Below are 13,744 nucleotides of genomic sequence, written 5' to 3' on the forward strand. Positions count from 1 at the left end.
GCAGCGGTGTGACTTTGTCCATATTCCATCTTTCCCTTACAGTAATTTGTTTCTAGAGTTCATAGCTGGAGCAGATAGCCTGAAGAGATGACAGGGTAAGTGGCCTACCTGAACCTGAAAGAAACAAAGGTAGAACGAAATATTCTAGATGTTTTGGTAGTGAATTGATTGGTTTGTTCAGAATCATTTCTACAGAAGCCATTGAGTGTGTCCTCTCCCTCCAGCCCAATTTAAGTTATTGCCATCAACATCCACATATAAAAGTACAGAGGAAGATTCTGATGAGGTTCTTGCTTTGGCATTTCCAAATGGAGTGGAAGTATTTTAAGAGTCCCAGTAACATTCTCCAGGGCTTCTCATAGGGGAAAAGCAGACAATTCTCATTATCCTGGATCCTCTCTCTTTAGGCTTTTTCTCACTGCTAAAGAAGGAAGGGAAACATCAGTGTGTGAGGTGCAGGTAAAGGGCAAGGCTGAGACTCCAATCCAGCAATTACCTGCATGTGGATGTGAAATGTAGCATGGACTGGGCAACAATTTACTGTAGCATGAGGGCTCTGCTTCAGATTTGCACAAGGATTTAGCTGCAACAGAAGAATCACAGAAGGATTTGGGAGAAAATACAGCTTTTTTGCAGACTTCAGAATCCCACAACTCGGAAATGGAAAGTGCCACAGGAAACCAAGAGCTGCCTCTCAAAGGCTCCCTAGAGCTACAGGAAACCTGGAGCTGCAGCTGGGGATTTCAGTCTGGGAAAGGCACCTGCCAAGAACAAGCAACTTGGGGTATCCTTTGCATGGAGCATCTCAGGGCAGAAAAAGGATAAGCCCAAAGATTTCTTTGAAATTGTAACTGAGCTTGGAATTGCCTATAGCGACTGCTGTGTAAGAACAGCTGTTTGGAAATACTTGCATAACCGGTTCTCATTAAGATTTTCCAAAAGTTGTGTGTGGTATTTCTGGATATATCAATGTTGTGATCCAGGATTGCCAAAAATTAAAACTTTGGATGACAGAGAAAAGGCAAAGCCCACTAAAAGCTTTCCTATCTTTGACTGCTCATTCCCTCAGTACGCTTTTTTGCTCCATAATGTCTTTCTGCCTTTTTAGAGACATCTTAATAGTATGAAGGACTGAGGTTTTTCAACCTGCTTTTATTTTTTGGATGCTTGTTTACAGGTATTGTGTTTTCTGGATGTCTCTTGTGGATCCTCCTCAGGTAGCCCACAGACCTCCTGATATGTGTGGACTCCAGGCCAGAAATTACTGCAATAATTTTATTCAGTAGAAGACACTGCTGACATTCAGAGTAAAAGATCAAAAAACATCCTCATTGTTTTTGGCCATAAACTACCCTTTCACTACAGTATATATTTTAAAATAAAACCTTTAAATTCAAGTTTGTGTTATTTACCTGCATGGACACTTTGACATAGATCTCCATATATTAATCAGGTGGGAATAAGGCTTAAAAAGCCATATATCCAACAGGAAGAAAAGAAAGAATGTGATGTTCTACTGCATTATGTATATCAAATATAATTTTTGCAAGTTTGGCTGAGGGAAATCCACCTAAAAATGTAAGAGCTTACTACTGTTCCACTGGAGTTCCACTGAGAATTCCATCACTGAGTTGCCAAATGCCACTGGTGAGCAGGAAACAGGTTGCTTTAACCACAGTGTGTATCATTAAAGTTTGGGTAATTGCTTCAGAGAGTATAACCCCTTTAGCATAGCTCCTTTTTTTCCCCCAATATTTATTCAAAGGAAGTTCTTGCTTGTGAAAGGAATCCATATTTTATTAAACCCAAATAAAAGGATTTTAATGGAATTGGGCTAACTTTTAAGCTATTTCTTTCTGTCTTTTGAAAAACAGTATATAAGCAAATAGATGTGAAGTTTTGAGTCATGTTTTGCTGCAGTTGCTCATGTGAAATCTTGAGCAGGAGAGACATTGTGAGGATTTCTTTCTTCTTTGGTTTCTAGCTATGCTTTGAGCAGTAGTTTGTCTTGCCTTCTGCCCAGTTGAGATTTTTTATACCCTTAGCAAAACTAACGTAACATCTGAGGTGATCTTGCCTGCTTTTGCTGTTTGAGACTGGCAATTCCTACCCTCAATTCCATCAAAATCAGGGAAGGTCAACAAAGCCAACATTTGCATGTGTGCAGCCCACACCTTTCTGAAGCTGTTGCATGAGCAGTCATTTTCCTTGATATCAGCCTGGATTGCAGCTGTAAACTGAGCTGGGAAAGCCCATCATCCTCCTCCAGGCTGACATCCACAAGTTCAGAACCACCTCATCCCTTTCAGAACAGGCAGGAGCTTATAACCAAGTGAACTGTTGGGCAATGTCAGCCTACAGGATGTGTGCAAATAAAAACATTCTTTTACCACCTTTTGTGGCTGACAGGCAGGGACTCTCCAGACCATCCCAGACTCTCATGCCCCTAACAGTAGCCTTTGTCTCAAGACAGTCTGCAGCCTTCTTAATTTGTTTAAATTTTCCTGGCAGATCCTGTTAAAAAAGGGGAATTTAGCTGTGTAGGACAATGGCCTGACTTGCACACCAGGCCAAGCACTGCAATTACATTGGAAAAATTTTGAACAACACACTAAATGGGCCATTCACACTTAATCTATCCAATGTAGACCTTCACTGTAACTGGTACATAATTCATCACGACAAAAAATTATCCCTCCATGATTCATATGCAGGTATCAATTTGTACAAACAATTCTTACTGCTTTCTGTATGAAAAAAACCAACCCTGGATGAAATTGAGTAAGGATTATAAAGATAGATAATTTGGGTGGATTATTTTGCTCCTGGTTTTACTCCATAAGAGCAAACACAGCATTGTATCTAGGTCACTCACTGGCTGCACACTGTTTGGAATTCCCAGGAGAAGGCACTTGAGAAGGAAATAGGGGAAGCCCATTTTGGTCTGTTCTTTTCTTGGGACGTTCATGTTCTTTGACAATATGGGGTTTGTCTCAGAGCTACTGTTATTAATTTAAGTTTTGTCAACAATGTGGATTTATAACTAGTTTCACACAGAAAATCATTTCTAGCCCTATCACCCAAAGGAATTTCCCAGTTTGGTATTTTGCTTTTCTGTGACTTTCCTGTCACAGCCACCTGGACATCTCCTTGAACAAATTTCAGGAAAGTTCCCAGAAATCAGTATTTGTCTGTGTGAAGGCCATAGTTTCTTGAACACCTGGGAAAATGATGCCTCTCCCAGACAACAGCAGGAATTCACCCTTGTAACTGCATCCACAGCTGGCACTGAAGTGGATTCTCAGACACCCAAGCTCACTCCCACAAATGAAGAACTTCCTGTAAACAAACCAAGAAAAAAAAGCTAAAAATAGTCCTCCTCCATAGCTGCTGTCCCTGTGGGGAAATCAGAACATGAGATATACCTCAATCTGAAGCAGGGAAGCCCCAACCCAGACCTCTGAGGGATAGTTTGTGCACTTAAAACAACGTAATACCCCACTGAATCCTTTCTGCCCTACCAGACTGAATCCAAAGGTATGGCTGTAGGGATAAAGAACCTCTGTCAATGATATAGCTGCATTCAAGATTAAAAAAAAACTGTCTTGTGCAACTGTGACACTTTTTCCTCTCTTACCTCAGCACCTGCTGTAGCTCAGGAAGGTGCTGGCACCCACAAAAGCAACAAGAGCACTGCGGTACCAAAGCTGAGCTAAGGCCAGGGGAGGGTCACTTCTCTCAGCCTGCTGCAGTGAAAATGCAGTGCTGGAGGCTGGAATTCTTGCTCCCTGCTGAAGGAAAGCTGTAAACAAGGGGCAGGAAAGGAGACAACGGGATTTCAGAAGAGCCGCTACCGCTGGATGTTCACAGCAAGCCTTGGAGGAAATGAAGGAAACGGCCAGGACTGACTCACCGGGGATGGGTGTTTAACTTGCTGCTTGTGTAAACTCACTGTGCTGCTGTTTCCAAGCTCTCTGTTCTGCTCCCTTCCATTATTACTAAGGCTTTTCATGCCATATTCATGCTTGAGTCTGCTTGGAGTAAGGTACAGCTGCTGAACACACCGAGGGAAGCAAACAGGCTTTCCAAGGAGGGCCCAAGCAGATGACTTTAGTTTTAAGAAGACCCTTAAACAACTCCCCTCCTCTGCAGTACTTGTGATATGTCAGCAGCTGAACCAAGTTACTGTTCTGTCCTGCTGCCTTGTCTGGATTTTGGCATACCCAGCTGTGTGCTTTGCATATAGAACTAAACCCAGAATAGCGTCTGGGCAGAGCAGAGAGGATGTGACAGCACAGGACTTGAGCGGGACGGGATGTTTACGAGGAGGATGTTGGAGTGGGAGGAGTGGGAGGTTAATGTCCCAACTGCCCCTCAGCCTGACGATAGCACAAGGCACTGCAGGAAGCAGGAGCACTTCAGGGTACAGGGCTCTGCTCTTGGTGCTGCTGGGCCCCTTTGCAGGGAAGGGACATACCAGGGATGTATATGCAGGGATATATATCTGTATACACCCCAAGAAGGTATGTCCTTGAAGGGAAAGGGGCATACCAGGCACTCAGCTGCTGCAGCCCAGAGTTTGGTAGGCTAAGACACAGTGCAGCCCAATCCACCTGGGATACTCACAGCATGGGACAGGCCCTCTCCTGCTCACCCCGTGCTGGGTTCCAGATGTGTTCAGGCACTCAAACTCTCTGTGCAGCAGGCAGAGAAAGCAAGGTATCTCAAGATCTGATTCACAAAACCAAACAGAAAACTGCCTTTGTATCTGCTGGAGGTGCCAAGGACAAGGGAGGAGGTTAAGCCCACCTCAGACAATAAGTTGTCCTTTTCTGGACAGAAGTTGAGCAGTTTTCCAGTCAGGATGACCAACTTCAACCAACTGCCAGCTGTTAGGAACTTAGAAAATGCAGTGGGAAGATGCACTGGCTATTTATATAATGTCCCAGAGGTCTGACACCAAACTAAGAGAGACATGATCCAGAGTCAGCTTCTGGGAATTTGAAGCATCCCTTTGCTTGCTGACTGTAAACGCAGTGATGTGGAATGGGAATCTCAGCTGCAGGAGCTGATCCACTCTGGTGAAAAAAGGCACCCACACAAACAAATGAAAAGAGTAATTGAATCAGAAGGCAGCAGCAGGCACGAGGATGGTTCTGTGGCTGGCTGGGGAGACTTCTCACTGTGCAACTTCTGAGTGGAGTTTTCCTGCCTGGGAGACTCCACATGGGTCTCGCAGGGAAGGGACGGTTCAGGATTGACTGGCTGTGGGCTGCAGGGTTTCTCTGGTGGTTAGGCAAAGCTCCCTCTTTCTCTTTTGCTGAAATCTTCAGAGCACATCCTAGAGGATACAAACCTGCAAGCCTCAGGAAATTATTAGGAGAAAAAAAAAAACAGACTTAGCAAAGAGACAACTTTGGATATGAATTTGAAGAGATATAATATATAATATAGGCAATGCCTTCCTCAACATAATTATGATGTTTAAGATAATTCTTTGCACACTTTGCAATTTTGGTGAGCAAAGATCTGTATAATCTGGCAAAGTGCACCCTCACATAAGTCCTGTATCCCTTTAAGCACCAGTGTACCTGCAAGAGACAGAACACTTAGGAATTGTAGCTGTGGATTCAGCTTTTTAATGCAGCCTACAGAGTTTTTCTACCCATGTTCTCATCAATTTCTTCTGTATTTGGGTGTTTCATTAATTTACATTTATTTGATGATCCTGAATGTAATCCTGCCTGGGATCCTGTAATCCTATAAAGCCTAGGACAATCCACACCACTTTTCCTTGAACCCCCAGCTGCCTGCTGAGACGAAACACATAGGGCTCACGCATGTGAAGTTAAGGAGTGGGAAAACAAGAGTCTCGGATAATGAAGGAAGCTTAAAAAAACATAAAAAGCACATATGATTCTTAAACTGGTCCAGACATCGAGGTTGGTGGGTCAGGTGCACTCCAGAGGCAAAGCAAACAAGTGCTGTGTCCAAACCTGAGAGGTACACAGTTATTACAGAATCACAGAATTGAAAGGGACCCACAAGGAGCACCCAGTCCAACTCCTGGCCCTGCACAGGACACTGCAGCAATCCCACCCCGTGCCTAAGGCCGTTGTCCAAACACTCCTGGCACTCTGTCAGGCTGCATGCCGTGACCATTCCCTGGGGAGCCTCTTCAGTGCCTGACCACCCTCTGGGTGAAGAACTTTTCCTGATATCCACCCTAACCCTCCCCACAGCTCCAGCCATTCCCTCGGGTCCTGTCCCTGGTCACACAGAGCAGAGCTCAGGGCCTGCCCCTCCTCGTCCTCCTCCCCGAGCGAGGAAGCTGCAGAACTGCTGTGAGCTCTGACCTCAGTCTTCTCCAGGCTGAACAAACCGAGCGACTTCATGTGGCTTTGCCTCTAGGATCTTCACCCACATTCTTACTACTGAATTAAAAAAAAAAAAAAAAGAAAAAAAAAAAAAAAAGGAAAATACCTTCCGCTCGGACGTGTCGGGGGGCTGTGGCCGGCCGCGGCCAGCAGCGGGGCCAGGGCCGCCGTGTCCGCCGCGGCCCCTCGGCCGCCCTGCCCTGCCCCGCCGCGGTGCCGTCGGAGCGCGGCCGCCGGCCCGCACGCCAATCAGGGCGGCCCGCCTGCCTTCCTGTAGGTGTGCCCGGCTCACCTGGAGCCGCGCTCGGCACTCATGACATACCTGCGGCCCCGCGCAGGGCGGCGGCGAGGCGGCGGCCGAGGGGCGCCGGGGGGGGCAGCGCTGGCCCCGGCCCCGCGATGTGAGCCCGGCGCAGGTAAGGGCGGCCGCCGGGGGCGGCGTTGCCGTATTCCCGGGAGAGGCGTTGCCGTATTCCCGGGACCGCCGTTGCCGTATTCCCGGGAGAGGCGCGGGCCTGGCGCCGGAGCCCCGCGGAGCCCGGGCCGGGCCGGACGGAGGGGCGGCTGCCCCGCGGCGCCGGGGCGGGGGCGACGGGCGGGCTCCCGGAGCGCGGGGCGAGGGGGGGGAGGGACGGGACAAGGGGGAGAAGGAAGGGGAGGGAGGGCGGCCGACCCACCATTTTAGGACCCGAGGGGGACGGGAGGAGGGATCTCCGGGGAAGGAGAGCGTCGCTCCTCCCGCGGCGGGCCCGGTGCGGGCGCCATCGGGGCGCGGAGCTCCGCGGGGTCGCGGGAGCCGCGGTGCCCCCCGAGGGGGCGGCGAAGGGGGGCTCCGGTCCGCCCGGCCCGGGGCGGTCCCGGGGGGCCGCATCCTTGGCCGGGGGCTCCGCGCCCCGACGGCAGCGCCCGTCCCGCCGCCGCCCCCCGCTCCCCCGCCCGCTGCCGGCAGCAGGGAGGGCCCGGAGCGCAGGCCCGGTCCCGGGCTCGGCTGCCAAAGCAGCAGCAGGAGCCTCTTCCCGCAGAAATGGTGCCTCCCACGCAGCAGCGAGATCCCACGGTGTTCGCCGGGTTTTCAGCTCCCGCCGGGAGCTGCGGCCCGGGAGTCGCGGGGGTGCTGTGCTTGAACTCTGGACACCTCCTTGTTTTCCTCCTTGCCTCGTGACTTTTATGGCCTGTCACCGAGGGAAGGCAGAGGAACGAAAGGCGAGATCCCTGCCTACTGCTCGCTTCCTGCCTCCTTCCCGCAGCCCCGGCCACCGCAGCAGCTCCGATGGCAAACCCAGCGCCCCAACCAGCCTGCCAGGGGGGGATTCGGAGCTCCCACGGCTCTCACCTGACCCATCGACCTCCCAGCACCCATGTTTGTCCTTGCTTGATGCTGCGTTTATTCCCAGATATTGGCTAAGACTGCATCAAACCTGGTAGGAATTATGGGGTTAGAGATCTGAGCTCGGCTCATTGGTGTTGACTTGTTGCAGATTTTGCCAGGGCGCTGCTGGATATGGATACCCGTGTTGGCTCCTTATGGAGCGGGGTGCCTGTTCCTCCTGGACCAAGCCACATGTGTAATGTGTTGTTGGAAGTTTAGTGACCTGATTGCTTTGGTGTTTTGGAGTTTCTCATAACCTAAATGACTTAGAGATGGCTTGGATAAGGGCAGAGTCCTTTTAAAGGGTTGCACCGGAGGGAGGTGGCTTGGTTTGGAGGAATAATGTATGGGTGACCCAGATTTCAGAACAGCATCTGAATTGGGTGAGGAGGAGGCATCCAGAATCAGACTTGAAGTTGTAACAGATCTGAGTTCTTCTTAGTTTTTGTTAATATTAGGAAGAATCAGCTGGCTTCTGTGTAGAACTTCATTTTCCCAGGTGGTTGAGGGTGGCATTTGTCCTGTCCTGCCTGTACAGCAGCCTCATGGTCTGGGTAAATCTCATTCGGGTTGTATGGTCCAGTTGCTCATGACAGCAGGCGACTGGGCTTGAGGTTGATGCTCCTGCCCTCTGAAATTATGGGACACAAATACTTCCTCTGGGAACCTCTTGTGCATCCTCATAGATTTTAATGGTAAGATTTTAATGTTCCACAGGCCAGTTTTGTTTTTGTTTTTGTTTTTTTTTTTTTTTAATTTCATCCTGCTAACTTTAGATGGATGTTCTTGTGCTTGTTCTGTTGAATCTTATCCTTTCTTACGGTTCACTTATTTCATGTGCCTTCTAGCAGGAAAGAGCCAAATTATTCCATAGTTTTTGATGGTTTTTCTTTTTTTTTTTTTTTTTTTTTCCTTTTTAGTGTAATCTACTTTGGAGTCTTGTTTAAAGTGGGCTGTTTTATTTAATCAGTTTGTCTTCATATTACATTCACTCTCGACAGTTATCCCAGGCAAAATTTAAGGAACAGCCCGCAAGGGATTTCAAATTCTTAATTGGAATCACATTTTTTTCCAAGGATGTTTGATTCTAAGAGTTTACTGTGCTCTCTGTCATCTGGTATCTTTCCAATTGATGTTGTTTGCTTAGTTACTGTTTGGCTAAATTATCCACAGCTAGTTTATTTCAGTAGTCATGCCTCGGAAGTTTTGCAATTCCTTTCTGCTTTGCAGCTCCTCACTGAACTCCTGTTGAATCTTTTAATGAAGTACTGAGAAGTGACTTCAGTGCAAATGCAGTTGTGCTCTATTGTTTTGGCACTTGGGCTCTAGAGAGAGGTTATTTCCCTCTTTCCTGAAGTAATCACACAGTTGATGCTCAGAGTGTCAGCAAGTTGGGGACAGATACCTTCACCTGACCTCTGGCAGATATTTACATTCTCAGCTGGTTATCACTGTATTGAATCCAAAATTGTACTAGAAAAGTACCCAGTCTTGATTTCAAGATAGCAAGTGATAGGCTGCACTGGTTCCCTGGGTAAATTATTCCAATGGCTGATTACCCTCGCTAATTTTTTATCTCCATCTGTCCGGCCTGGCTCCTAACCACAAAGTCTTGCTACAAGTTTTCATGCCGGGTAACAGAGCTTGTTGCTGCCAGGATGACACGTTTGAGCTAAAAGACGGCCTGTTGTACTGCAAGCTCATGGCTCTTAGCTGTGCCAAGCTCTTCCTTCTGGGAAGAGACAGCTATGGAACTGGAGTCTGGGTGATCAGTGTTGTTTAGAGCAGTGGTGGACAGTGCCTGGCATGGTGTCTATGTGCAGGCAGGGCTTCCCAGGAGCTGTGATTGAATAACTCATGTTGCTTGGAGCTGGGCTTCACATGATGAGCAGCCCAGCAGCACAACAGGCTGCTGTTGAAGGAATGATCCAGTTCTCATCCAGTCCTGACTGCAAGCTCCTGCTGCTTCCCTAGGATTGGCTCTGGTGACCAAGCAGCCTCAAATCAGTCCAGTCACTGCACCAACTGAATATTAACCCCCTTCCCTAAAGATAAAGATTATGGAAGTTGGATGAGCCTGCCTTGTAGCCAGAGAGATTACTGAAGAAGTGTAGTGTGACACCGGGCATGAGCAATGTGGTGAGGGACCACCTCTTCCAACAGCAGGATTAGATGCCAGAGGGAATCACACATTTACTTCCTACATTTCTGTGCTTGGATAAACAGGCTGTGTGGTTGCACAAATCCTCTCAGCTGGCAGTGCTGGTGAAAGGAGCCGTCGTGCCTGGCTGTTGCCAGCTCTGCTGGTTCTCTGCTGCGGTTTGTTGTGAGACCACACATGCATCTCTACCACCTGAAGAGAAAGGGCAGAGGATGGAACTCCTTTAGGCAAGGTGAAGAGTCAGTGAAACTAAGAGTTGTCACAAGCATGCCTTACCTTAAATCTTCATAGAAGGCAGTGTACCTTTTTGCCTTCCCTCTGCAGCTGACATGTGAGAGCAGCTGCCCTGATTTACTCAGTAGTGCAGGTTAACTCTTTTGCATAGCTTGAGATAACTGGGTTTAGCCAGGACTGGGTTTAGGTCAGCTGGTTTTATGTCGTTGGTCAAGAAGTGTAAGTTGAAATTTGTTGTGTGGGAAAGAGCATTTAACGTAAGGGGAAGGAGGTCTGAGCCTTGGCTCTGACATGCTGCTACCTATGAAGGGCTCAGTGGTGCAGAAAAGTTCCAAGTTAATGCATTCATGCGTTCTAGATGGGAGTTCTCAGTGGTGCTCAGTGCTGAGCAAGGTGGGGTGCCCTTTTGGGAAAGCTTCATTAATCTTGTCTCTTCCATTAACAAGTGACTCCAGCTTTCTTGCCCTTCAAGTAGAGTTGGTTTGCTGAGGCAAAATCCATTCCCCATTTATTATTTTAGACACCATTCCTTCAAATCCCATGCAGAACACTGCAGGATGAGGAACAGAGCCTGTGGTGGGGACTTGTTTTGACCTCCTTCATGTTTGGGGGGTTGGATTAAAAGTGAAATAAAGTCAAAGAAGAAATTCCCATGACTTTATTACAAGTTCAGTGCAAGGTCAGGGGAAGGGCTATTGGTTTTGATAGTGGGAAAAATTCAGAAGAAGGAAGGTGATTACCGTGACGTGTACAAATGTACATAGATAAACAGGCACACATATGTAAATGCATACAAAACAGAGGGTGTTCTGATGCTAGGAGAGGTTGAGGAGGAGTGGCTGAAGAAACTGTAGTTGGATAGCACACAAGGAGGGAACTGAGGTGGGAGGAAGCGCAGGAACCTGCTGCTGGGAGAATACCGCATTAAAGCAGAGATGGCCATAAACTCCCTTCCTGAAAACATATCCTATTTGCAGTGTCACAGAGAAGTGTGTGACATTTGGACACCAAACCACGTTTTTGTGATCTCAAATTGAACACCCAGCTGCAGGCAGGGACTCGGTATGTGAGATTCACTGCCCATGGCCTTGCTGGTACTCAGAGTCTAAGCACTGGGGTTCCTAATACTGATCATACACAGAAATTCTTAAACCTTTACCTGGGCCAGGCTGGGGTGGTGCCCAGTGAAATCCACGAGCTGGGTGATCCCCTCCATGGACACAGCAGAGCTGTGCACTGGTGAGCTGCCCCAACCTTGCACAGGGTGTGACTGGAGGAGGTGAGGGGAGGGAAAGCTCCTGCTTCATCAACAAATCCAGCAGTCGAGTTTATGAATCCAAAATACACCCCTCTGGAGGCAGGGGAGGGGAGTAGGATCCTGGTCATGTTAGGGCATGATTTGTTCAGGTTGCGGAAGCCCAGGGATGATCAGGGGACACAAGCAGACCTGTAACTAGTTGGAAGGGGTCCCTGTTCACATCTGCCACAAAGTAGCTGCCATGGCTACACTTGCATATTCACTTGATAATAGAAATAGATGCACAGAGCTGTGTTAAACCAAAACAAAGGCCACTGTTGAGAGGAGTAGAAGAAGATGCTTTGCCCGTTATCTTTCTGGGCAGCTGCAAAAAAATCAAGATGTGTAAGCTATACGGTATGTGTGCTTTACACTCACCTTTACAGGTGTAATGATCAAAAAAACGCCTATACAGATTGTTTGAATAGCTTAAATCTTACCTAGGCCCTTAATTGCTGTCTGTGACGTGGGGCTTGTGGAAACTTGGAAAGAGTAGATGGGAAGAGTATAGCTTTCACAGGAAAAGAAAAGATGCCATGCCAGTGCCTAGCAAAGCTCTGATGCTGTAGCATCAGGTGTCTTTAGTGAGTCTGGGTTCCAGGCTAAATCCTGGGATTAAGGCTGAGTTTAGATGCAGCAGTTTTGCTGTAAGTATTCCATAGTGCAGGCATCCAAGGGTAACTAGACTATGAAATGCAATCCAGCAACATTTGAGTCACTCTCCTTTCTGAGGTGCTCCGAGATCACTGTCTGGTTTTACAGGTGAGGGCTGCCAGGCTGCTAGTGAAGCCATAAAGGTGCAGTCTGTCTATTTCTATTCTGTTGCTGGATTTAGAGGAGAAAGGCTGTTCTGAGCATGCTGCCAGCTCTTCTGGACAGGAACAGTGCACAGTATTTAGAACAGTGAGGATTCAGCCGTGATGGTTAGGATGGCTTATGGCTCAAGTAACTCTTCTCGTTGTTTGTTCTCTTTCTGTGACTTGCTTTGCACATGAAGATATTTCAGGCTTGAGTCTGGATACTATAGAGCTGGTAGATCTTAGAGTGCTTTGAGAATGATGCGCTTTTCTCTCCTTTCTCTATCCCTCCCCACAAGACTGCAGAATATCCCAAGTTGGAAGGCACCCGCATGGATCACTGAAGTCCAACTCCTAGGCAAGGTGTTTTCTCCTGGAAGGGCATGTCCCAGGTACAGGCAAGCAGAATCTCAGGATGAGCAGGGGGATAGCACTGGCAAAGCTGCAGTACAACACACAGCCCTGCCATGACTCTATGCTGTGACAAACCCTGGGGCAGAGAGAGGGTGCTGTGGGGAGACAGGCAAAGGGAAACGGGACTATCCCACTATTTTTACAGTAAATTATGGGTTGTGGCATGTTTTCTTATATGTGCAAGTGATTGAGGGAGATGGGTTTACTACTCAAGTCACCCGGTAATTTCTTAATAACAACTGGTGATGTGTATAGGGAATACAAGACTGCCCTGTCACTCTCTTCTTATCCCTGGGGACAGCTGGGAAGAGGAAATATTCTGTCAGGGTGTATGGGGAAGGCTGAAACACAGGCTGTAAGGTGTTCCTGTGAGCACAGGGTGAGCACTGCTTGTTTTGGTGCCATCTGGGAAGGCAGTCATCCTCTCACTTCACTCCTACAGTTGACCTTGTCTTCCTGCCCCTGCACAATGAGTAAACTGAGCTGTTTCATTTTGGAGAGGGGCAAAGAGAGGTAAATGAGCAGTTTGGAGATATGCTGGAGCAATGAAATTTGCCTTGTCCTGGAAGAGCAAGGCCAGGCATGCAAGTTATGTCATTTTAGTGGGTGCTCTGTCATAAAGGAGGGTCAGGGCTGTGAAAAGCAGCTAAAAATTGTTTATGTGTCTAGAAGCATCATGACAACTGAATTGCCCAGTGGGTGTTATCAGATGCACCACAGACATTTCTTCCTTCATTCCCTACCAGCGTCATTTTTGCCTATCCAGTTGCTGAGTGTGTGGTAACAGTGATATCAGACATGAAAATAAGCATCTGAGTGTAAAAAGGGAAAGATGGATTGATTCTGTCTCTGAGAGTTATAGCAAAATGACTTTAGAAGAGACCACAACAAGAAAAGGCATGTGCTACAAAAAAAGATGTGCTACATTGTGTATGCAGTAAAAATTGGCATGATCAGAAATCTCATGTTCAGCGAGGCAGTATGGAAGCAAATCTGCCCTGAAGTGTATTATAATTGTGTTTTACTAGAATGTTGCCTTTGGAAGCTTAATTTAAAAGGTGGCATTATAAAAGGTTTTGTTGTGATTGCTAAAAA

The 13,744-nt window shown here is 47.6% G+C and overlaps 1 protein-coding gene across 2 annotated transcripts in view; it reads left to right on the forward strand.

Annotated features, from left to right (window-relative positions):
• Positions 1-6,315: 6,315 nt before the first annotated feature.
• The window catches only part of LOC136361560 (rho guanine nucleotide exchange factor 5-like), a 33,969-nt gene continuing 26,540 nt past the window's right edge, over positions 6,316-13,744 (forward strand). For both annotated transcript variants that reach the window (XM_066319573.1, XM_066319575.1), the window contains exon 1: positions 6,316-6,793. The gene's annotated coding sequence lies outside the window, so the exon portion shown is untranslated. The remainder of the gene's footprint in view (positions 6,794-13,744) is intronic.

The sequence above is a fragment of the Sylvia atricapilla genome, chromosome 5, assembly GCF_009819655.1.
Source record: "Sylvia atricapilla isolate bSylAtr1 chromosome 5, bSylAtr1.pri, whole genome shotgun sequence".
Taxonomy (NCBI): domain Eukaryota; kingdom Metazoa; phylum Chordata; class Aves; order Passeriformes; family Sylviidae; genus Sylvia; species Sylvia atricapilla.